At 44.6% G+C, this 24,531-nt stretch overlaps 1 protein-coding gene and 1 long non-coding RNA gene across 8 annotated transcripts in view; one reads left to right on the top strand and one right to left on the bottom strand.

The window, feature by feature from the left end:
- LOC140225291 (uncharacterized) overlaps positions 1 to 6,533 on the top strand; it is a 145,090-nt gene extending 138,557 nt beyond the window's left edge. The window contains exon 2 of the long non-coding RNA XR_011900417.1: positions 4,265 to 6,533. This is a non-coding gene — a long non-coding RNA (uncharacterized lncRNA). The remainder of the gene's footprint in view (positions 1 to 4,264) is intronic.
- The window catches only part of LOC109043781 (putative nuclease HARBI1), a 107,227-nt gene that overhangs the window by 59,385 nt on the left and 23,311 nt on the right, over positions 1 to 24,531 (bottom strand). The window lies entirely within an intron of this gene.

Here is a 24,531-nt window from a genome sequence, read left to right as displayed (position 1 = left end):
ATATATATGTATATATTTATTATAAAATAGCCTATCTACCGCGGTTTGTCAAACTGAGGCTGCACTTAGGCTTTTCAGAATGCCCCTGAAGTATAGGCAACATCTTAGATGTCGGCTAATAAATATATATATATATGTATATATTTATTATAAAATAGCCTATCTACCTCGGTTTGTCAAACTGAGGCTGCACTTAGGCTTTTCAGAATGCCCCTGAAGTATAGGCAACATCTTAGATGTCGGCTAATAAATATATATATATATGTATATATTTATTATAAAATAGCCTATCTACCTCGGTTTGTCAAACTGAGGCTGCACTTAGGCTTTTCAGAATGCCCCTAAAGTATAGGCAACATCTTAGATGTCGGCTAATAAATATATATATATATGTATATATTTATTATAAAATAGCCTATCTACCTCGGTTTGTCAAACTGAGGCTGCACTTAGGCTTTTCAGAATGCCCCTAAAGTATAGGCAACATCTTAGATGTCGGCTAATAAATATATATATATATATATATTTATTATAAAATAGCCTATCTACCTCGGTTTGTCAAACTGAGGCTGCACTTAGGCTTTTTAGAATGCCCCTAAAGTATAGGCAACATCTTAGATGTCGGATAATAAATATATATATATATGTATATATTTATTATAAAATAGCCTATCTACCTCGGTTTGTCAAACTGAGGCTGCACTTAGGCTTTTCAGAATGCCCCTGAAGTATAGGCAACATCTTAGATGTCGGCTAATAAATATATATATATATGTATATATTTATTATAAAATAGCCTATCTACCTCGGTTTGTCAAACTGAGGCTGCACTTAGGCTTTTCAGAATGCCCCTAAAGTATAGGCAACATCTTAGATGTCGGCTAATAAATATATATATATATGTATATATTTATTATAAAATAGCCTATCTACCTCGGTTTGTCAAACTGAGGCTGCACTTAGGCTTTTCAGAATGCCCCTAAAGTATAGGCAACATCATAGATGTCGGCTAATAAATATATATATATATGTATATATTTATTATAAAATAGCCTATCTACCTCGGTTTGTCAAACTGAGGCTGCACTTAGGCTTTTCAGAATGCCCCTGAAGTATAGGCAACATCTTAGATGTCGGCTAATAAATATATATATATATATGTATATATTTATTATAAAATAGCCTATCTACCGCGGTTTGTCAAACTGAGGCTGCACTTAGGCTTTTCAGAATGCCCCTAAAGTATAGGCAACATCTTAGATGTCGGATAATAAATATATATATATATATATATATGTATATATTTATTAAAAAATAGCCTAACTACCGAGTTTCGCGCACAAGTCCTAACGGGAGGATCCTCGAAGGGACTCCGGGGAAGTCGGCGATCGGGTGCGGCGTTGCCAAATTTCCTGGAAAATCAGTAATCAAACGCTGCGTTCCATAATCTACGCCTAAAAACTGACAAAAAACCTCCGATTACCGAATTTCGCGCACGAGTCCTGAAGGGAGGATCCTCCCGCAGACTCCCCCGTCCGGGGACCGTCCCCTCCGCCCTCGCCCTCCATCTTACCTTCCCCACCTTGCGCCCGCGCCCACTTAGCGCCCGTGTATCGCGAATGCCGCGGCAAGCCTTCCCGGAACGCCTTTCACAACCTCATACTTAGCCCTCCGCAAACTGGAAAAAAATTAAAAATTCACTTTTCCAACCCCCCGAAAACCTACCTACACCTCTCCCGCCACCCGCCCGCTACTCTGCCGTCCACCCCGCACCCGCTACGTCACTCCGGACCACTCTAAGCCCGCGTCCACCTCGAGTCATGACCCCACGGACACATAATAACCACTATCTTAAAAAAAAAAAAAAAAAAAAAAAAAAAAAAAAAAAAGAGTCCACAAAATTTTTCAATAGTTTGACCTCCCCTACAACCTGGCACAGTTTCGGCTCCGTCCGACCACTCTATCAAAAGTTCCACTTTTTTTTCAAACTCACCGCTACACCACGCCAGCTTTTCAAAATCCTTCCGCGACCTCTAGATACCTTCCCAAGGGTCCCCCCTACCCTCCCAGGGCCGAATCTTCCGCCTCCCCACCCCTCCTCCCATCGCAAACCGCTCCCGAAGTCGACTACCTCGCAAAGTGCCCTCCAGGGCAATTACAGCGCCGTAAATTCGCGCCCGAAGTTTTTTCCAAATAAGAAACGCCTCCCAGCCCTTCGGCTCCGGGCCCGCTGGATACCCCTACCGGTCCCCTAAAAAAACTCAAATGGGACCGCCCTCCTCAGACCACCGCAAAAGCCCCTACGGCCTCGTCCAAGTTGACAACTCCGAAAGTCCTCCGAATGATAAGTCACCCACTTCCCACCGCCGAAACCGCCCTGAAAACCCCTTTCCGCGCCTCGCCACCTATCGCAATCGAAAGTACGCGACTTTTTACGTAGGAAACCGTCCGCTTCTCCTTCCTGGACCATCGGTGGCCCCCGCTGCAACCCCGTCAAAACGGAGGGGAAAAAAATCGAATTTCCCCTTTCCGGCTCCGTTTTTCGACTCTCCCGGCCGACCGACCGCTCCGATCGCCACCGGACCTCCGCCATCCTATGCGTCTTTTCACGCCCGACATTTTCGGTCCTTATCGATTTCCCCGTCCGGCCACTCCTTAGCCGTCAAATCGGCCATTTTTCGGAAAAATCCCGAAAAAAAAAAATCAAAAAAATCGATAGCCCCCGAAAAACGCGTCGGACGGAAAAACTCTATTTTTCTCTCACCTTTTCTGCTCCTACTGACGAGAGCTAACCTAACCTAACCTAACCTCTGCTTTACGTGCCGAACCTAACCGGGGATCGGTTAGGTTCGGAACTTAACCGGCTGGTTAGGTTCGGAACTTAACCGGCTGGTTAGGTTCGGAACTTAACCGGCTGGTTAGGTTCGGAACTTAACCGGCTGGTTAGGTTCGGAACTTAACCGGCTGGTTAGGTTCCGAACTTAACCGGTTGGTTAGGTTCGGAACTTAACCGGTTGGTTAGGTTCGGAACTTAACCGGTTGGTTAGGTTCGGAACTTAACCGGCTGGTTAGGTTCGGAACTTAACCGGCTGGTTAGGTTCGGAACTTAACCGGCTGGTTAGGTTCGGAACTTAACCGGCTGGTTAGGTTCGGAACTTAACCGGCTGGTTAGGTTCGGAACTTAACCGGTTGGTTAGGTTCGGAACTTAACCGGTTGGTTAGGTTCGGAACTTAACCGGTTGGTTAGGTTCGGAACTTAACCGGCTGGTTAGGTTCCGAACTTAACCGGCTGGTTAGGTTCGGAACTTAACCGGTTGGTTAGGTTCGGAACTTAACCGGCTGGTTAGGTTCGGAACTTAACCGGTTGGTTAGGTTCGGAACTTAACCGGCTGGTTAGGTTCGGAACTTAACCGGTTGGTTAGGTTCGGAACTTAACCGGTTGGTTAGGTTCGGAACTTAACCGGCTGGTTAGGTTCGGAACTTAACCGGCTGGTTAAGTTCCGAACCTAACCAGCCGGTTAAGTTCCGAACTTAACTCCTGGTACAAGTTCCGAACCTAACCGGCTGGTTAGGTTCGGAACTAGCCTATCTACCTCGGTCGGTCAAACTGAGGCTGCACTTAGGCATTTTAGTATGCCCCTAAAATATAGGCAACATCCATGATGTCGGCTAATAAATATATATGTATATATTTATTATAAAATAGCCTATCTACCTCGGTCGGTCAAACTGAGGCTGCACTTAGGCATTTTAGTATGCCCCTAAAATATAGGCAACAACTATGATGTCGGCTAATAAATATATATGTATATATTTATTATAAAATAGCCTAACTACCTCGGTCTGTCAAACTGAGGCTGCACTGAGGCTTTTTAGAATGCCCCTAAAATGTAGAGTCGGAGAAATCCGAGTTTAAATGCGGCGTTGCCGAATTTCCTGCAAAATCCCTTTTCGCACGCGACGTTGCCAAATTTACTGGAAAATGCGTGCTTAAACGCTGCGTTGCATAATCTACGCTTAAGAACTGGAAATAAACCCCCGATTACCGAATTTCGCGCACAAGTCCTAACGAGAGGATCCTAGACGGGAGCCCGGGGAGATCGCTGATTGGATGCGGCGTTGCCAAATTTCCTGCAAAATCCCTAATTAAACGCGACGTTGCCAAATTTACTCGAAAATGCGTAATTAAACGCTGCGTTGCATAATTTACTCTAAAAGACTGGAAAAAACCCCCGATTACCGAATTTTGAGCACAAGTCCTAAGGAGAGGATCCTCGACGCGAGTCCGGGGATGTCGGCGATCGGGTGCGGCGTTGCCAAATTTCCTGGAAAATCAATAATTAAACGCTGCCTAGCATAATCTACGCTTAAGAACTGGGAATAAACCCCCGATTACCGAATTTCGCGCACAAGTCCTAACGAGAGGATCCTCGACGGGAGCCCGCGGAGATCGCTGATTGGATGCGGCGTTGCCAAATTTCCTGCAAAATCCCTAATTAAACGCGACGTTGCCAAATTTCCTGGAATATCATTAATTAAACGCTGCCTAGCATAATCTACGCTTAAAAACTGACAAAAAACGTCCGATTACCGAATTTCGCGCACGCGTCCTAACGAGAGGAGCCTCGAAGGGGCTCCTGGGATATCGGCGATCTGGTGCGGCGTTCCCAAATTTCCTGGAATATCATTAATTAAACGCTGCCTAGCATAATCTACGCTTAAAAACTGACAAAAAACGTCCGATTACCGAATTTCGCGCACGAGTCCTAACGAGAGGAGCCTCGAAGGGGCTCCTGGGATATCGGCGATCTGCCGCGGCGTTGCCAAATTTCCTGGAAAATCATTAATTAAACGCGACGTTCCATCATCTGCGCTTAAAAACTGACAAAAAACCTCCGATTACCGAATTTCGCGCACGAGTCCTACCGAGAGGATCCTCCCGCAGACTCCCGCGTCCGGGGACCGTCCCCTCCGCCCTCGCCCTCCATCTTACCTTCCCCACCTTGCGCCCGCGCCCACTTAGCGCCCGTGTATCGCGAATGCCGCGGCAAGCCTTCCCGGAACGCCTTTTACAACCTCATACTTAGCCCTTCGCAAACTGAGAAAAAATGAAAAATCCACTTTTCCAACCCCCCGAAAACCTACGTACACCTCTCCCGCCACCCTCCCGCTACTCTGGCGTCCACCCCGCACCCGCTACGTCACTCCGGCCCACTCTAAGCCCGCGTCCACCTCGAGTCATGACCCCACTGACACATAATAACCACTATCTTAAAAAAAAAAAAAAAAAAAAAAAAAAAAAAAAAGAGTCCACAAAATTTTTCAATAGTTTCACCTCCCCTACAACCTGGCACAGTTTCGGCTCCCTCCGACCACTCTATCAAAAGTTACACTTTTTTTTCAAACTCACCGCTACACCACGCCAGCCTTTCCCGGCCGACCGACCGCTCCGATCGCCACCGGACCTCCGCCATCCTATGCGTCTTTTCACGCCCGACATTTTCGGCCCTTATCGATTTCCCCGTCCGGCCACTCCTTAGCCGTCAAATCGGCCATTTTTCGGGGAGTTCCCCGACTATGTCCCAAAAATTTCGGGAAAATAAGAGAAAAATCGTCCTTTCGGTGGGGGGCGAAAAACCGTAGGTCGCTCGATTTCAAGCCGGGGCTCAATCTCTAAGATTTTCAAGAGGAACGATCGGCCTAACTGGAGCCTAACCTGACCTAACCTCCCCCCAAAGCGCGGGAGTCGATCTAACCGACCTTAAACCGATCTAACTCCCTTGCCCTATCACGGAATTTACGTATTTATTGACTCCGAAACGTGTTAATTGCGGTCTAAGTTGACTCCGACAGCATGTCCTGCATCCGTCACCCATACATCCTGACTCCGCTGACGGAGGTCGGATAGTTCGTGACGTAACCACACCACCGGTAACTTGTGACTCCGTGCGAAAGCATGCATCTCTTGACTCCGGTTCGAGCCTAAGCCGAAGGTAACTTATTACTCCGCGCAAGTAAGGGTATCTGTTGACTCCGTGTGGGACATACCACAACTCGACTCCGGTTCGAACCTAAAGGGCATCTCTTGACTCCGTGTGGGAAAACCCACAACTCGACTCCGGTTCGAACCAAAGCCGAGGGTAACTTATTACTCCGCGCGCGCAAGGGCACCTCTTGACTCCGTGTGGGACATACCACAACTCGACTCCGGTTCGAACCTAAAGGGGATCTCTTGACTCCGTGTTGGAAAACCCACAACTCGACTCCGGATCTAACCTAAGCTCCACGTAACTTATTACTCCGCGCGTAAAAGGGCATATCTTGACTCCGTCTGCGAAAAACCTCAAACTGACTCCCTACTAACTTAACCTAAGCCGAAGGTAACTTATTACTCCGCGCGTGAAAGGGCATATCTTGACTCCGGCCGAAAATATAGAAAGAAACCACAAACTGACCCCTTACTAACTTAACCTAAACCGAAGGTAACTTATTACTCCGCGCGTGAAAGGGCATATCTTGACTCCGGCCGAAAATATAGAAAGAAACCACAAACTGACCCCTTACTAACTTAACCTAAACCGAAGGTAACTTATTACTCCGCGCGTGAAAGGGCATATCTTGACTCCGGCTACTATGGAATATAGCCTATCTGCCTCAGTTTGACAAACTTAGGCGTTTTAAAATATTTAAAGCGCCCCTTCATTATAGGCAACCCCTTTAAAAATAGTGAATCATACTTCACTACGGAATATAGCCTATCTACCTCAGTTTGACAAACTTAGGCTATTTAAAATATTTAAAGCGCCCCTTCAATATAGGCAACCCCTTTAAAAATCGTGAATCATACTTCACCGCGGAATATAGCCTATCTACCTCAGGTTGACAAACTTAGGCTATTTAAAATATTTAAAGCGCCCCTTCAATATAGGCAACCCCTTTAAAAATCGTGAATCATACTTCACTACGGAATATAGCCTATCTACCTCAGTTTGACAAACTTAGGCATTCTAAAATTATTAAGAGCGCCCCTTCAATATGGGCAACCCCTTTAAAAATAGTGAATCATACTCTACTATGGAATACACCCTATTTACCTCAGTTTGACAAACTTAGGCTATTTAAAATATTTAAACCTAACCTTCAATATAGGCAACCCCTTTAAAAATCGTGAATCATACTTCACCGCGGAATATAGCCTATCTACCTCAGTTTGACAAACTTAGGCTATTTAAAATATTTAAAGCGCCCCTTCAATATAGGCAACCCCTTTAAAAATCGTGAATCATACTTCACTACGGAATATAGCCTATCTACCTCAGTTTGACAAACTTAGGCTATTTAAAATATTTAAAGCGCCCCTTCAATATAGGCAACCCCTTTAAAAAAAAGTGAATCATACTTCACCGCGGAATATAGCCTATCTACCTCAGTTTGACAAACTTAGGCTATTTAAAATATTTAAAGCGCCCCTTCAATATAGGCAACCCCTTTAAAAATCGTGAATCATACTTCACCGCGGAATATAGCCTATCTACCTCAGTTTGACAAACTTAGGCTATTTAAAATATTTAAACCTAACCTTCAATATAGGCAACCCCTTTAAAAATCGTGAATCATACTTCACCGCGGAATATAGCCTATTTACCTCAGTTTGACAAACTTAGGCTATTTAAAATATTTAAACCTAACCTTCAATATAGGCAACCCCTTTAAAAATCGTGAATCATACTTCACCGCGGAATATAGCCTATCTACCTCAGGTTGACAAACTTAGGCTATTTAAAATATTTAAAGCGCCCCTTCAATATAGGCAACCCCTTTAAAAATCGTGAATCATACTTCACTACGGAATATAGCCTATCTACCTCAGTTTGACAAACTTAGGCTTTCTAAAATATTTAAAGCGCCCCTTCAATATAGGCAACCCCTTTAAAAATAGTGAATCATACTTTACTATGGAATATAGCCTATCTACCTCAGTTTGACAAACTTAGGCTTTTTAAAATATTTGAAGCGCCCCTTCAATGTAGGCAACCCCTTTAAAACTTTCGAGAAGAACCTCGACCGGGGTCCGCGAACACTACGCCGCGTTGCCAAATTTCCTCAAAAATCGCTAATACAACGCTGCGTTGCCAAATTTCCTAAAAAATCGCGAATCGAACGCTGCGTTCTTATAATGTACGCTTAAAAACTTGGAAAAAAATGCCCCATTACCGAATTTCGCGCACGAGTCCTGTAGGGAGGATCCTCCCGCAGACTCCCCCGTCCGGGGGCCGTCTCCTCTCCCCTCCCCCTCCATTTTACCTTCCCCACCTTGCGCCCGCGCCCACTTAGCGCCCGTGTATCGCGAATGCCGCGGCAAGCCTTCCCGGAACGCCTTTCACAACCTCATACTTAGCCCTCCGCAAACTGGAAAAAAATTAAAAATTCACTTTTCCAACCCCCCGAAAACCTACCTACACCTCTCCCGCCACCCGCCCGCTACTCTGCCGTCCACCCCGCACCCGCTACGTCACTCCGGACCACTCTAAGCCCGCGTCCACCTCGAGTCATGACCCCACTGACACATAATAACCACTATCTTAAAAAAAAAAAAAAAAAAAAAAAAAAAAAAAAAGAGTCCACAAAATTTTTCAATAGTTTCACCTCCCCTACAACCTGGCACAGTTTCGGCTCCCTCCGACCACTCTATCAAAAGTTACACTTTTTTTTCAAACTCACCGCTACACCACGCCAGCCTTTCCCGGCCGACCGACCGCTCCGATCGCCACCGGACCTCCGCCATCCTATGCGTCTTTTCACGCCCGACATTTTCGGCCCTTATCGATTTCCCCGTCCGGCCACTCCTTAGCCGTCAAATCGGCCATTTTTCGGGGAGTTCCCCGACTATGTCCCAAAAATTTCGGGAAAATAAGAGAAAAATCGTCCTTTCGGTGGGGGGCGAAAAACCGTAGGTCGCTCGATTTCAAGCCGGGGCTCAATCTCTAAGATTTTCAAGAGGAACGATCGGCCTAACTGGAGCCTAACCTGACCTAACCTCCCCCCAAAGCGCGGGAGTCGATCTAACCGACCTTAAACCGATCTAACTCCCTTGCCCTATCACGGAATTTACGTATTTATTGACTCCGAAACGTGTTAATTGCGGTCTAAGTTGACTCCGACAGCATGTCCTGCATCCGTCACCCATACATCCTGACTCCGCTGACGGAGGTCGGATAGTTCGTGACGTAACCACACCACCGGTAACTTGTGACTCCGTGCGAAAGCATGCATCTCTTGACTCCGGTTCGAGCCTAAGCCGAAGGTAACTTATTACTCCGCGCAAGTAAGGGTATCTGTTGACTCCGTGTGGGACATACCACAACTCGACTCCGGTTCGAACCTAAAGGGCATCTCTTGACTCCGTGTGGGAAAACCCACAACTCGACTCCGGTTCGAACCAAAGCCGAGGGTAACTTATTACTCCGCGCGCGCAAGGGCACCTCTTGACTCCGTGTGGGACATACCACAACTCGACTCCGGTTCGAACCTAAAGGGGATCTCTTGACTCCGTGTTGGAAAACCCACAACTCGACTCCGGATCTAACCTAAGCTCCACGTAACTTATTACTCCGCGCGTAAAAGGGCATATCTTGACTCCGTCTGCGAAAAACCTCAAACTGACTCCCTACTAACTTAACCTAAGCCGAAGGTAACTTATTACTCCGCGCGTGAAAGGGCATATCTTGACTCCGGCCGAAAATATAGAAAGAAACCACAAACTGACCCCTTACTAACTTAACCTAAACCGAAGGTAACTTATTACTCCGCGCGTGAAAGGGCATATCTTGACTCCGGCCGAAAATATAGAAAGAAACCACAAACTGACCCCTTACTAACTTAACCTAAACCGAAGGTAACTTATTACTCCGCGCGTGAAAGGGCATATCTTGACTCCGGCTACTATGGAATATAGCCTATCTGCCTCAGTTTGACAAACTTAGGCGTTTTAAAATATTTAAAGCGCCCCTTCATTATAGGCAACCCCTTTAAAAATAGTGAATCATACTTCACTACGGAATATAGCCTATCTACCTCAGTTTGACAAACTTAGGCTATTTAAAATATTTAAAGCGCCCCTTCAATATAGGCAACCCCTTTAAAAATCGTGAATCATACTTCACCGCGGAATATAGCCTATCTACCTCAGGTTGACAAACTTAGGCTATTTAAAATATTTAAAGCGCCCCTTCAATATAGGCAACCCCTTTAAAAATCGTGAATCATACTTCACTACGGAATATAGCCTATCTACCTCAGTTTGACAAACTTAGGCATTCTAAAATTATTAAGAGCGCCCCTTCAATATGGGCAACCCCTTTAAAAATAGTGAATCATACTCTACTATGGAATACACCCTATTTACCTCAGTTTGACAAACTTAGGCTATTTAAAATATTTAAACCTAACCTTCAATATAGGCAACCCCTTTAAAAATCGTGAATCATACTTCACCGCGGAATATAGCCTATCTACCTCAGTTTGACAAACTTAGGCTATTTAAAATATTTAAAGCGCCCCTTCAATATAGGCAACCCCTTTAAAAATCGTGAATCATACTTCACTACGGAATATAGCCTATCTACCTCAGTTTGACAAACTTAGGCTATTTAAAATATTTAAAGCGCCCCTTCAATATAGGCAACCCCTTTAAAAAAAAGTGAATCATACTTCACCGCGGAATATAGCCTATCTACCTCAGTTTGACAAACTTAGGCTATTTAAAATATTTAAAGCGCCCCTTCAATATAGGCAACCCCTTTAAAAATCGTGAATCATACTTCACCGCGGAATATAGCCTATCTACCTCAGTTTGACAAACTTAGGCTATTTAAAATATTTAAACCTAACCTTCAATATAGGCAACCCCTTTAAAAATCGTGAATCATACTTCACCGCGGAATATAGCCTATTTACCTCAGTTTGACAAACTTAGGCTATTTAAAATATTTAAACCTAACCTTCAATATAGGCAACCCCTTTAAAAATCGTGAATCATACTTCACCGCGGAATATAGCCTATCTACCTCAGGTTGACAAACTTAGGCTATTTAAAATATTTAAAGCGCCCCTTCAATATAGGCAACCCCTTTAAAAATCGTGAATCATACTTCACTACGGAATATAGCCTATCTACCTCAGTTTGACAAACTTAGGCTTTCTAAAATATTTAAAGCGCCCCTTCAATATAGGCAACCCCTTTAAAAATAGTGAATCATACTTTACTATGGAATATAGCCTATCTACCTCAGTTTGACAAACTTAGGCTTTTTAAAATATTTGAAGCGCCCCTTCAATGTAGGCAACCCCTTTAAAACTTTCGAGAAGAACCTCGACCGGGGTCCGCGAACACTACGCCGCGTTGCCAAATTTCCTCAAAAATCGCTAATACAACGCTGCGTTGCCAAATTTCCTAAAAAATCGCGAATCGAACGCTGCGTTCTTATAATGTACGCTTAAAAACTTGGAAAAAAATGCCCCATTACCGAATTTCGCGCACGAGTCCTGTAGGGAGGATCCTCCCGCAGACTCCCCCGTCCGGGGGCCGTCTCCTCTCCCCTCCCCCTCCATTTTACCTTCCCCACCTTGCGCCCGCGCCCACTTAGCGCCCGTGTATCGCGAATGCCGCGGCAAGCCTTCCCGGAACGCCTTTCACAACCTCATACTTAGCCCTCCGCAAACTGGAAAAAAATTAAAAATTCACTTTTCCAACCCCCCGAAAACCTACCTACACCTCTCCCGCCACCCGCCCGCTACTCTGCCGTCCACCCCGCACCCGCTACGTCACTCCGGACCACTCTAAGCCCGCGTCCACCTCGAGTCATGACCCCACTGACACATAATAACCACTATCTTAAAAAAAAAAAAAAAAAAAAAAAAAAAAAAAAAGAGTCCACAAAATTTTTCAATAGTTTCACCTCCCCTACAACCTGGCACAGTTTCGGCTCCCTCCGACCACTCTATCAAAAGTTACACTTTTTTTTCAAACTCACCGCTACACCACGCCAGCCTTTCCCGGCCGACCGACCGCTCCGATCGCCACCGGACCTCCGCCATCCTATGCGTCTTTTCACGCCCGACATTTTCGGCCCTTATCGATTTCCCCGTCCGGCCACTCCTTAGCCGTCAAATCGGCCATTTTTCGGGGAGTTCCCCGACTATGTCCCAAAAATTTCGGGAAAATAAGAGAAAAATCGTCCTTTCGGTGGGGGGCGAAAAACCGTAGGTCGCTCGATTTCAAGCCGGGGCTCAATCTCTAAGATTTTCAAGAGGAACGATCGGCCTAACTGGAGCCTAACCTGACCTAACCTCCCCCCAAAGCGCGGGAGTCGATCTAACCGACCTTAAACCGATCTAACTCCCTTGCCCTATCACGGAATTTACGTATTTATTGACTCCGAAACGTGTTAATTGCGGTCTAAGTTGACTCCGACAGCATGTCCTGCATCCGTCACCCATACATCCTGACTCCGCTGACGGAGGTCGGATAGTTCGTGACGTAACCACACCACCGGTAACTTGTGACTCCGTGCGAAAGCATGCATCTCTTGACTCCGGTTCGAGCCTAAGCCGAAGGTAACTTATTACTCCGCGCAAGTAAGGGTATCTGTTGACTCCGTGTGGGACATACCACAACTCGACTCCGGTTCGAACCTAAAGGGCATCTCTTGACTCCGTGTGGGAAAACCCACAACTCGACTCCGGTTCGAACCAAAGCCGAGGGTAACTTATTACTCCGCGCGCGCAAGGGCACCTCTTGACTCCGTGTGGGACATACCACAACTCGACTCCGGTTCGAACCTAAAGGGGATCTCTTGACTCCGTGTTGGAAAACCCACAACTCGACTCCGGATCTAACCTAAGCTCCACGTAACTTATTACTCCGCGCGTAAAAGGGCATATCTTGACTCCGTCTGCGAAAAACCTCAAACTGACTCCCTACTAACTTAACCTAAGCCGAAGGTAACTTATTACTCCGCGCGTGAAAGGGCATATCTTGACTCCGGCCGAAAATATAGAAAGAAACCACAAACTGACCCCTTACTAACTTAACCTAAACCGAAGGTAACTTATTACTCCGCGCGTGAAAGGGCATATCTTGACTCCGGCCGAAAATATAGAAAGAAACCACAAACTGACCCCTTACTAACTTAACCTAAACCGAAGGTAACTTATTACTCCGCGCGTGAAAGGGCATATCTTGACTCCGGCTACTATGGAATATAGCCTATCTGCCTCAGTTTGACAAACTTAGGCGTTTTAAAATATTTAAAGCGCCCCTTCATTATAGGCAACCCCTTTAAAAATAGTGAATCATACTTCACTACGGAATATAGCCTATCTACCTCAGTTTGACAAACTTAGGCTATTTAAAATATTTAAAGCGCCCCTTCAATATAGGCAACCCCTTTAAAAATCGTGAATCATACTTCACCGCGGAATATAGCCTATCTACCTCAGGTTGACAAACTTAGGCTATTTAAAATATTTAAAGCGCCCCTTCAATATAGGCAACCCCTTTAAAAATCGTGAATCATACTTCACTACGGAATATAGCCTATCTACCTCAGTTTGACAAACTTAGGCATTCTAAAATTATTAAGAGCGCCCCTTCAATATGGGCAACCCCTTTAAAAATAGTGAATCATACTCTACTATGGAATACACCCTATTTACCTCAGTTTGACAAACTTAGGCTATTTAAAATATTTAAACCTAACCTTCAATATAGGCAACCCCTTTAAAAATCGTGAATCATACTTCACCGCGGAATATAGCCTATCTACCTCAGTTTGACAAACTTAGGCTATTTAAAATATTTAAAGCGCCCCTTCAATATAGGCAACCCCTTTAAAAATCGTGAATCATACTTCACTACGGAATATAGCCTATCTACCTCAGTTTGACAAACTTAGGCTATTTAAAATATTTAAAGCGCCCCTTCAATATAGGCAACCCCTTTAAAAAAAAGTGAATCATACTTCACCGCGGAATATAGCCTATCTACCTCAGTTTGACAAACTTAGGCTATTTAAAATATTTAAAGCGCCCCTTCAATATAGGCAACCCCTTTAAAAATCGTGAATCATACTTCACCGCGGAATATAGCCTATCTACCTCAGTTTGACAAACTTAGGCTATTTAAAATATTTAAACCTAACCTTCAATATAGGCAACCCCTTTAAAAATCGTGAATCATACTTCACCGCGGAATATAGCCTATTTACCTCAGTTTGACAAACTTAGGCTATTTAAAATATTTAAACCTAACCTTCAATATAGGCAACCCCTTTAAAAATCGTGAATCATACTTCACCGCGGAATATAGCCTATCTACCTCAGGTTGACAAACTTAGGCTATTTAAAATATTTAAAGCGCCCCTTCAATATAGGCAACCCCTTTAAAAATCGTGAATCATACTTCACTACGGAATATAGCCTATCTACCTCAGTTTGACAAACTTAGGCTTTCTAAAATATTTAAAGCGCCCCTTCAATATAGGCAACCCCTTTAAAAATAGTGAATCATACTTTACTATGGAATATAGCCTATCTACCTCAGTTTGACAAACTTAGGCTTTTTAAAATATTTGAAGCGCCCCTTCAATGTAGGCAACCCCTTTAAAACTTTCGAGAAGAACCTCGACCGGGGTCCGCGAACACTACGCCGCGTTGCCAAATTTCCTCAAAAATCGCTAATACAACGCTGCGTTGCCAAATTTCCTGGAAATCATTAATTAACGCGACGTTCCATAATCTGCGCTTTAAAAACTGACAAAAAACCTCCGATTACCGAATTTCGCGCACGAGTCCTACGAGAGGATCCTCCCGCAGACTCCCGCGTCCGGGGACCGTCCCCTCCGCCTCGCCCTCCATCTTACCTTCCCCACCTTGCGCCCGCGCCCACTTAGCGCCCGTGTATCGCGAATGCCGCGGCAAGCCTTCCGGAACGCCTTTTACAACCTCATACTTAGCCCTTCCGCAAACTGAGAAAAAAATGAAAAAATCCACTTTTCCAACCCCCCGAAAACCTACGTACACCTCTCCCGCCACCCTCCCGCTACTCTGGCGTCCACCCCGCACCCGCTACGTCACTCCGGACCACTCTAAGCCCGCGTCCACCTCGAGTCATGACCCCACTGACACATAATAACCACTATCTTAAAAAAAAAAAAAAAAAAAAAAAAAAAAAAAAAGAGTCCACAAAATTTTTCAATAGTTTCACCTCCCCTACAACCTGGCACAGTTTCGGCTCCCTCCGACCACTCTATCAAAAGTTACACTTTTTTTTCAAACTCACCGCTACACCACGCCAGCCTTTCCCGGCGACCGACCGCTCCGATCGCCACCGGACCTCCGCCATCCTATGCGTCTTTTCACGCCCGACATTTTCGGCCCTTATCGATTTCCCCGTCCGGCCACTCCTTAGCCGTCAAATCGGCCATTTTTCGGGAGTTCCCCGACTATGTCCCAAAAATTTCGGGAAAAATAAGAGAAAAATCGTCCTTTCGGTGGGGGGCGAAAAACCGTAGGTCGCTCGATTTCAAGCCGGGGCTCAATCTCTAAGATTTTCAAGAGGAACGATCGGCCTAACTGGAGCCTAACCTGACCTAACCTCCCCCCAAAGCGCGGGAGTCGATCTAACCGACCTTAAACCGATCTAACTCCCTTGCCCTATCACGGAATTTACGTATTTATTGACTCCGAAACGTGTTAATTGCGGTCTAAGTTGACTCCGACAGCATGTCCTGCATCCGTCACCCATACATCCTGACTCCGCTGACGGAGGTCGGATAGTTCGTGACGTAACCACACCACCGGTAACTTGTGACTCCGTGCGAAAGCATGCATCTCTTGACTCCGGTTCGAGCCTAAGCCGAAGGTAACTTATTACTCCGCGCAAGTAAGGGTATCTGTTGACTCCGTGTGGGACATACCACAACTCGACTCCGGTTCGAACCTAAAGGGCATCTCTTGACTCCGTGTGGGAAAACCCACAACTCGACTCCGGTTCGAACCAAAGCCGAGGGTAACTTATTACTCCGCGCGCGCAAGGGCACCTCTTGACTCCGTGTGGGACATACCACAACTCGACTCCGGTTCGAACCTAAAGGGGATCTCTTGACTCCGTGTTGGAAAACCCACAACTCGACTCCGGATCTAACCTAAGCTCCACGTAACTTATTACTCCGCGCGTAAAAGGGCATATCTTGACTCCGTCTGCGAAAAACCTCAAACTGACTCCCTACTAACTTAACCTAAGCCGAAGGTAACTTATTACTCCGCGCGTGAAAGGGCATATCTTGACTCCGGCCGAAAATATAGAAAGAAACCACAAACTGACCCCTTACTAACTTAACCTAAACCGAAGGTAACTTATTACTCCGCGCGTGAAAGGGCATATCTTGACTCCGGCCGAAAATATAGAAAGAAACCACAAACTGACCCCTTACTAACTTAACCTAAACCGAAGGTAACTTATTACTCCGCGCGTGAAAGGGCATATCTTGACTCCGGCTACTATGGAATATAGCCTATCTGCCTCAGTTTGACAAACTTAGGCGTTTTAAAATATTTAAAGCGCCCCTTCATTATAGGCAACCCCTTTAAAAATAGTGAATCATACTTCACTACGGAATATAGCCTATCTACCTCAGTTTGACAAACTTAGGCTATTTAAAATATTTAAAGCGCCCCTTCAATATAGGCAACCCCTTTAAAAATCGTGAATCATACTTCACCGCGGAATATAGCCTATCTACCTCAGGTTGACAAACTTAGGCTATTTAAAATATTTAAAGCGCCCCTTCAATATAGGCAACCCCTTTAAAAATCGTGAATCATACTTCACTACGGAATATAGCCTATCTACCTCAGTTTGACAAACTTAGGCATTCTAAAATTATTAAGAGCGCCCCTTCAATATGGGCAACCCCTTTAAAAATAGTGAATCATACTCTACTATGGAATACACCCTATTTACCTCAGTTTGACAAACTTAGGCTATTTAAAATATTTAAACCTAACCTTCAATATAGGCAACCCCTTTAAAAATCGTGAATCATACTTCACCGCGGAATATAGCCTATCTACCTCAGTTTGACAAACTTAGGCTATTTAAAATATTTAAAGCGCCCCTTCAATATAGGCAACCCCTTTAAAAATCGTGAATCATACTTCACTACGGAATATAGCCTATCTACCTCAGTTTGACAAACTTAGGCTATTTAAAATATTTAAAGCGCCCCTTCAATATAGGCAACCCCTTTAAAAAAAAGTGAATCATACTTCACCGCGGAATATAGCCTATCTACCTCAGTTTGACAAACTTAGGCTATTTAAAATATTTAAAGCGCCCCTTCAATATAGGCAACCCCTTTAAAAATCGTGAATCATACTTCACCGCGGAATATAGCCTATCTACCTCAGTTTGACAAACTTAGGCTATTTAAAATATTTAAACCTAACCTTCAATATAGGCAACCCCTTTAAAAATCGTGAATCATACTTCACCGCGGAATATAGCCTATTTACCTCAGTTTGACAAACTTAGGCTATTTAAAATATTTAAACCTAACCTTCAATATAGGCAACCCCTTTAAAAATCGTGAATCATACTTCACCGCGGAATATAGCCTATCTACCTCAGGTTGACAAACTTAGGCTATTTAAAATATTTAAAGCGCCCCTTCAATATAGGCAACCCCTTTAAAAATCGTGAATCATACTTCACTACGGAATATAGCCTATCTACCTCAGTTTGACAAACTTAGGCTTTCTAAAATATTTAAAGCGCCCCTTCAATATAGGCAACCCCTTTAAAAATAGTGAATCATACTTTACTATGGAATATAGCCTATCTACCTCAGTTTGACAAACTTAGGCTTTTTAAAATATTTGAAGCGCCCCTTCAATGTAGGCAACCCCTTTAAAACTTTCGAGAAGAACCTCGACCGGGGTCCGCGAACACTACGCCGCGTTGCCAAATTTCCTCAAAAATCGCTAATACAACGCTGCGTTGCCAAATTTCCTAAAAAATCGCGAATCGAACGCTGCGTTCTTATAATGTACGCTTAAAAACTTGGAAAAAAATGCCCCATTACCGAATTTCGCGCACGAGTCCTGTAGGGAGGATCCTCCCGCAGACTCCCCCGTCCGGGGGCCGTCTCCTCTCCCTCCCCCTCCATTTTACCTTCCCCACCTTGCGCCCGCGCCCACTTAGCGCCCGTGTATCGCGAATGCCGCGGCAAGCCTTCCCGGAACGCCTTTCACAACCTCATACTTAGCCCTCCGCAAACTGGAAAAAAATTAAAAATTCACTTTTCCAACCCCCCGAAAACCTACCTACACCTCTCCCGCCACCCGCCCGCTACTCTGCCGTCCACCCCGCACCCGCTACGTCACTCCGGACCACTCTAAGCCCGCGTCCACCTCGAGTCATGACCCCACTGACACATAATAACCACTATCTTAAAAAAAAAAAAAAAAAAAAAAAAAAAAAAAAAGAGTCCACAAAATTTTTCAATAGTTTCACCTCCCCTACAACCTGGCACAGTTTCGGCTCCCTCCGACCACTCTATCAAAAGTTACACTTTTTTTTCAAACTCACCGCTACACCACGCCAGCCTTTCCCGGCCGACCGACCGCTCCGATCGCCACCGGACCTCCGCCATCCTATGCGTCTTTTCACGCCCGACATTTTCGGCCCTTATCGATTTCCCCGTCCGGCCACTCCTTAGCCGTCAAATCGGCCATTTTTCGGGGAGTTCCCCGACTATGTCCCAAAAATTTCGGGAAAATAAGAGAAAAATCGTCCTTTCGGTGGGGGGCGAAAAACCGTAGGTCGCTCGATTTCAAGCCGGGGCTCAATCTCTAAGATTTTCAAGAGGAACGATCGGCCTAACTGGAGCCTAACCTGACCTAACCTCCCCCCAAAGCGCGGGAGTCGATCTAACCGACCTTAAACCGATCTAACTCCCTTGCCCTATCACGGAATTTACGTATTTATTGACTCCGAAACGTGTTAATTGCGGTCTAAGTTGACTCCGACAGCATGTCCTGCATCCGTCACCCATACATCCTGACTCCGCTGACGGAGGTCGGATAGTTCGTGACGTAACCACACCACCGGTAACTTGTGACTCCGTGCGAAAGCATGCATCTCTTGACTCCGGTTCGAGCCTAAGCCGAAGGTAACTTATTACTCCGCGCAAGTAAGGGTATCTGTTGACTCCGTGTGGGACATACCACAACTCGACTCCGGTTCGAACCTAAAGGGCATCTCTTGACTCCGTGTGGGAAAACCCACAACTCGACTCCGGTTCGAACCAAAGCCGAGGGTAACTTATTACTCCGCGCGCGCAAGGGCACCTCTTGACTCCGTGTGGGACATACCACAACTCGACTCCGGTTCGAACCTAAAGGGGATCTCTTGACTCCGTGTTGGAAAACCCACAACTCGACTCCGGATCTAACCTAAGCTCCACGTAACTTATTACTCCGCGCGTAAAAGGGCATATCTTGACTCCGTCTGCGAAAAACCTCAAACTGACTCCCTACTAACTTAACCTAAGCCGAAGGTAACTTATTACTCCGCGCGTGAAAGGGCATATCTTGACTCCGGCCGAAAATATAGAAAGAAACCACAAACTGACCCCTTACTAACTTAACCTAAACCGAAGGTAACTTATTACTCCGCGCGTGAAAGGGCATATCTTGACTCCGGCCGAAAATATAGAAAGAAACCACAAACTGACCCCTTACTAACTTAACCTAAACCGAAGGTAACTTATTACTCCGCGCGTGAAAGGGCATATCTTGACTCCGGCTACTATGGAATATAGCCTATCTGCCTCAGTTTGACAAACTTAGGCGTTTTAAAATATTTAAAGCGCCCCTTCATTATAGGCAACCCCTTTAAAAATAGTGAATCATACTTCACTACGGAATATAGCCTATCTACCTCAGTTTGACAAACTTAGGCTATTTAAAATATTTAAAGCGCCCCTTCAATATAGGCAACCCCTTTAAAAATCGTGAATCATACTTCACCGCGGAATATAGCCTATCTACCTCAGGTTGACAAACTTAGGCTATTTAAAATATTTAAAGCGCCCCTTCAATATAGGCAACCCCTTTAAAAATCGTGAATCATACTTCACTACGGAATATAGCCTATCTACCTCAGTTTGACAAACTTAGGCATTCTAAAATTATTAAGAGCGCCCCTTCAATATGGGCAACCCCTTTAAAAATAGTGAATCATACTCTACTATGGAATACACCCTATTTACCTCAGTTTGACAAACTTAGGCTATTTAAAATATTTAAACCTAACCTTCAATATAGGCAACCCCTTTAAAAATCGTGAATCATACTTCACCGCGGAATATAGCCTATCTACCTCAGTTTGACAAACTTAGGCTATTTAAAATATTTAAAGCGCCCCTTCAATATAGGCAACCCCTTTAAAAATCGTGAATCATACTTCACTACGGAATATAGCCTATCTACCTCAGTTTGACAAACTTAGGCTATTTAAAATATTTAAAGCGCCCCTTCAATATAGGCAACCCCTTTAAAAAAAAGTGAATCATACTTCACCGCGGAATATAGCCTATCTACCTCAGTTTGACAAACTTAGGCTATTTAAAATATTTAAAGCGCCCCTTCAATATAGGCAACCCCTTTAAAAATCGTGAATCATACTTCACCGCGGAATATAGCCTATCTACCTCAGTTTGACAAACTTAGGCTATTTAAAATATTTAAACCTAACCTTCAATATAGGCAACCCCTTTAAAAATCGTGAATCATACTTCACCGCGGAATATAGCCTATTTACCTCAGTTTGACAAACTTAGGCTATTTAAAATATTTAAACCTAACCTTCAATATAGGCAACCCCTTTAAAAATCGTGAATCATACTTCACCGCGGAATATAGCCTATCTACCTCAGGTTGACAAACTTAGGCTATTTAAAATATTTAAAGCGCCCCTTCAATATAGGCAACCCCTTTAAAAATCGTGAATCATACTTCACTACGGAATATAGCCTATCTACCTCAGTTTGACAAACTTAGGCTTTCTAAAATATTTAAAGCGCCCCTTCAATATAGGCAACCCCTTTAAAAATAGTGAATCATACTTTACTATGGAATATAGCCTATCTACCTCAGTTTGACAAACTTAGGCTTTTTAAAATATTTGAAGCGCCCCTTCAATGTAGGCAACCCCTTTAAAACTTTCGAGAAGAACCTCGACCGGGGTCCGCGAACACTACGCCGCGTTGCCAAATTTCCTCAAAAATCGCTAATACAACGCTGCGTTGCCAAATTTCCTAAAAAATCGCGAATCGAACGCTGCGTTCTTATAATGTACGCTTAAAAACTTGGAAAAAAATGCCCCATTACCGAATTTCGCGCACGAGTCCTGTAGGGAGGATCCTCCCGCAGACTCCCCCGTCCGGGGGCCGTCTCCTCTCCCCTCCCCCTCCATTTTACCTTCCCCACCTTGCGCCCGCGCCCACTTAGCGCCCGTGTATCGCGAATGCCGCGGCAAGCCTTCCCGGAACGCCTTTCACAACCTCATACTTAGCCCTCCGCAAACTGGAAAAAAATTAAAAATTCACTTTTCCAACCCCCCGAAAACCTACCTACACCTCTCCCGCCACCCGCCCGCTACTCTGCCGTCCACCCCGCACCCGCTACGTCACTCCGGACCACTCTAAGCCCGCGTCCACCTCGAGTCATGACCCCACTGACACATAATAACCACTATCTTAAAAAAAAAAAAAAAAAAAAAAAAAAAAAAGAGTCCACAAAATTTTTCAATAGTTTCACCTCCCCTACAACCTGGCACAGTTTCGGCTCCCTCCGACCACTCTATCAAAAGTTACACTTTTTTTTCAAACTCACCGCTACACCACGCCAGCCTTTCCCGGCCGACCGACCGCTCCGATCGCCACCGGACCTCCGCCATCCTATGCGTCTTTTCACGCCCGACATTTTCGGCCCTTATCGATTTCCCCGTCCGGCCACTCCTTAGCCGTCAAATCGGCCATTTTTCGGGGAGTTCCCCGACTATGTCCCAAAAATTTCGGGAAAATAAGAGAAAAATCGTCCTTTCGGTGGGGGGCGAAAAACCGTAGGTCGCTCGATTTCAAGCCGGGGCTCAATCTCTAAGATTTTCAAGAGGAACGATCGGCCTAACTGGAGCCTAACCTGACCTAACCTCCCCCCAAAGCGCGGGAGTCGATCTAACCGACCTTAAACCGATCTAACTCCCTTGCCCTATCACGGAATTTACGTATTTATTGACTCCGAAACGTGTTAATTGCGGTCTAAGTTGACTCCGACAGCATGTCCTGCATCCGTCACCCATACATCCTGACTCCGCTGACGGAGGTCGGATAGTTCGTGACGTAACCACACCACCGGTAACTTGTGACTCCGTGCGAAAGCATGCATCTCTTGACTCCGGTTCGAGCCTAAGCCGAAGGTAACTTATTACTCCGCGCAAGTAAGGGTATCTGTTGACTCCGTGTGGGACATACCACAACTCGACTCCGGTTCGAACCTAAAGGGCATCTCTTGACTCCGTGTGGGAAAACCCACAACTCGACTCCGGTTCGAACCAAAGCCGAGGGTAACTTATTACTCCGCGCGCGCAAGGGCACCTCTTGACTCCGTGTGGGACATACCACAACTCGACTCCGGTTCGAACCTAAAGGGGATCTCTTGACTCCGTGTTGGAAAACCCACAACTCGACTCCGGATCTAACCTAAGCTCCACGTAACTTATTACTCCGCGCGTAAAAGGGCATATCTTGACTCCGTCTGCGAAAAACCTCAAACTGACTCCCTACTAACTTAACCTAAGCCGAAGGTAACTTATTACTCCGCGCGTGAAAGGGCATATCTTGACTCCGGCCGAAAATATAGAAAGAAACCACAAACTGACCCCTTACTAACTTAACCTAAACCGAAGGTAACTTATTACTCCGCGCGTGAAAGGGCATATCTTGACTCCGGCCGAAAATATAGAAAGAAACCACAAACTGACCCCTTACTAACTTAACCTAAACCGAAGGTAACTTATTACTCCGCGCGTGAAAGGGCATATCTTGACTCCGGCTACTATGGAATATAGCCTATCTGCCTCAGTTTGACAAACTTAGGCGTTTTAAAATATTTAAAGCGCCCCTTCATTATAGGCAACCCCTTTAAAAATAGTGAATCATACTTCACTACGGAATATAGCCTATCTACCTCAGTTTGACAAACTTAGGCTATTTAAAATATTTAAAGCGCCCCTTCAATATAGGCAACCCCTTTAAAAATCGTGAATCATACTTCACCGCGGAATATAGCCTATCTACCTCAGGTTGACAAACTTAGGCTATTTAAAATATTTAAAGCGCCCCTTCAATATAGGCAACCCCTTTAAAAATCGTGAATCATACTTCACTACGGAATATAGCCTATCTACCTCAGTTTGACAAACTTAGGCATTCTAAAATTATTAAGAGCGCCCCTTCAATATGGGCAACCCCTTTAAAAATAGTGAATCATACTCTACTATGGAATACACCCTATTTACCTCAGTTTGACAAACTTAGGCTATTTAAAATATTTAAACCTAACCTTCAATATAGGCAACCCCTTTAAAAATCGTGAATCATACTTCACCGCGGAATATAGCCTATCTACCTCAGTTTGACAAACTTAGGCTATTTAAAATATTTAAAGCGCCCCTTCAATATAGGCAACCCCTTTAAAAATCGTGAATCATACTTCACTACGGAATATAGCCTATCTACCTCAGTTTGACAAACTTAGGCTATTTAAAATATTTAAAGCGCCCCTTCAATATAGGCAACCCCTTTAAAAAAAAGTGAATCATACTTCACCGCGGAATATAGCCTATCTACCTCAGTTTGACAAACTTAGGCTATTTAAAATATTTAAAGCGCCCCTTCAATATAGGCAACCCCTTTAAAAATCGTGAATCATACTTCACCGCGGAATATAGCCTATCTACCTCAGTTTGACAAACTTAGGCTATTTAAAATATTTAAACCTAACCTTCAATATAGGCAACCCCTTTAAAAATCGTGAATCATACTTCACCGCGGAATATAGCCTATTTACCTCAGTTTGACAAACTTAGGCTATTTAAAATATTTAAACCTAACCTTCAATATAGGCAACCCCTTTAAAAATCGTGAATCATACTTCACCGCGGAATATAGCCTATCTACCTCAGGTTGACAAACTTAGGCTATTTAAAATATTTAAAGCGCCCCTTCAATATAGGCAACCCCTTTAAAAATCGTGAATCATACTTCACTACGGAATATAGCCTATCTACCTCAGTTTGACAAACTTAGGCTTTCTAAAATATTTAAAGCGCCCCTTCAATATAGGCAACCCCTTTAAAAATAGTGAATCATACTTTACTATGGAATATAGCCTATCTACCTCAGTTTG

This window comes from Bemisia tabaci, chromosome 8, assembly GCF_918797505.1.
Source record: "Bemisia tabaci chromosome 8, PGI_BMITA_v3".
NCBI classification, from domain to species: Eukaryota; Metazoa; Arthropoda; class Insecta; order Hemiptera; family Aleyrodidae; genus Bemisia; species Bemisia tabaci.
The sequence above is the reverse complement of the archived record's forward strand: the minus strand, read 5'-3'. Positions and strand labels throughout refer to the sequence as shown.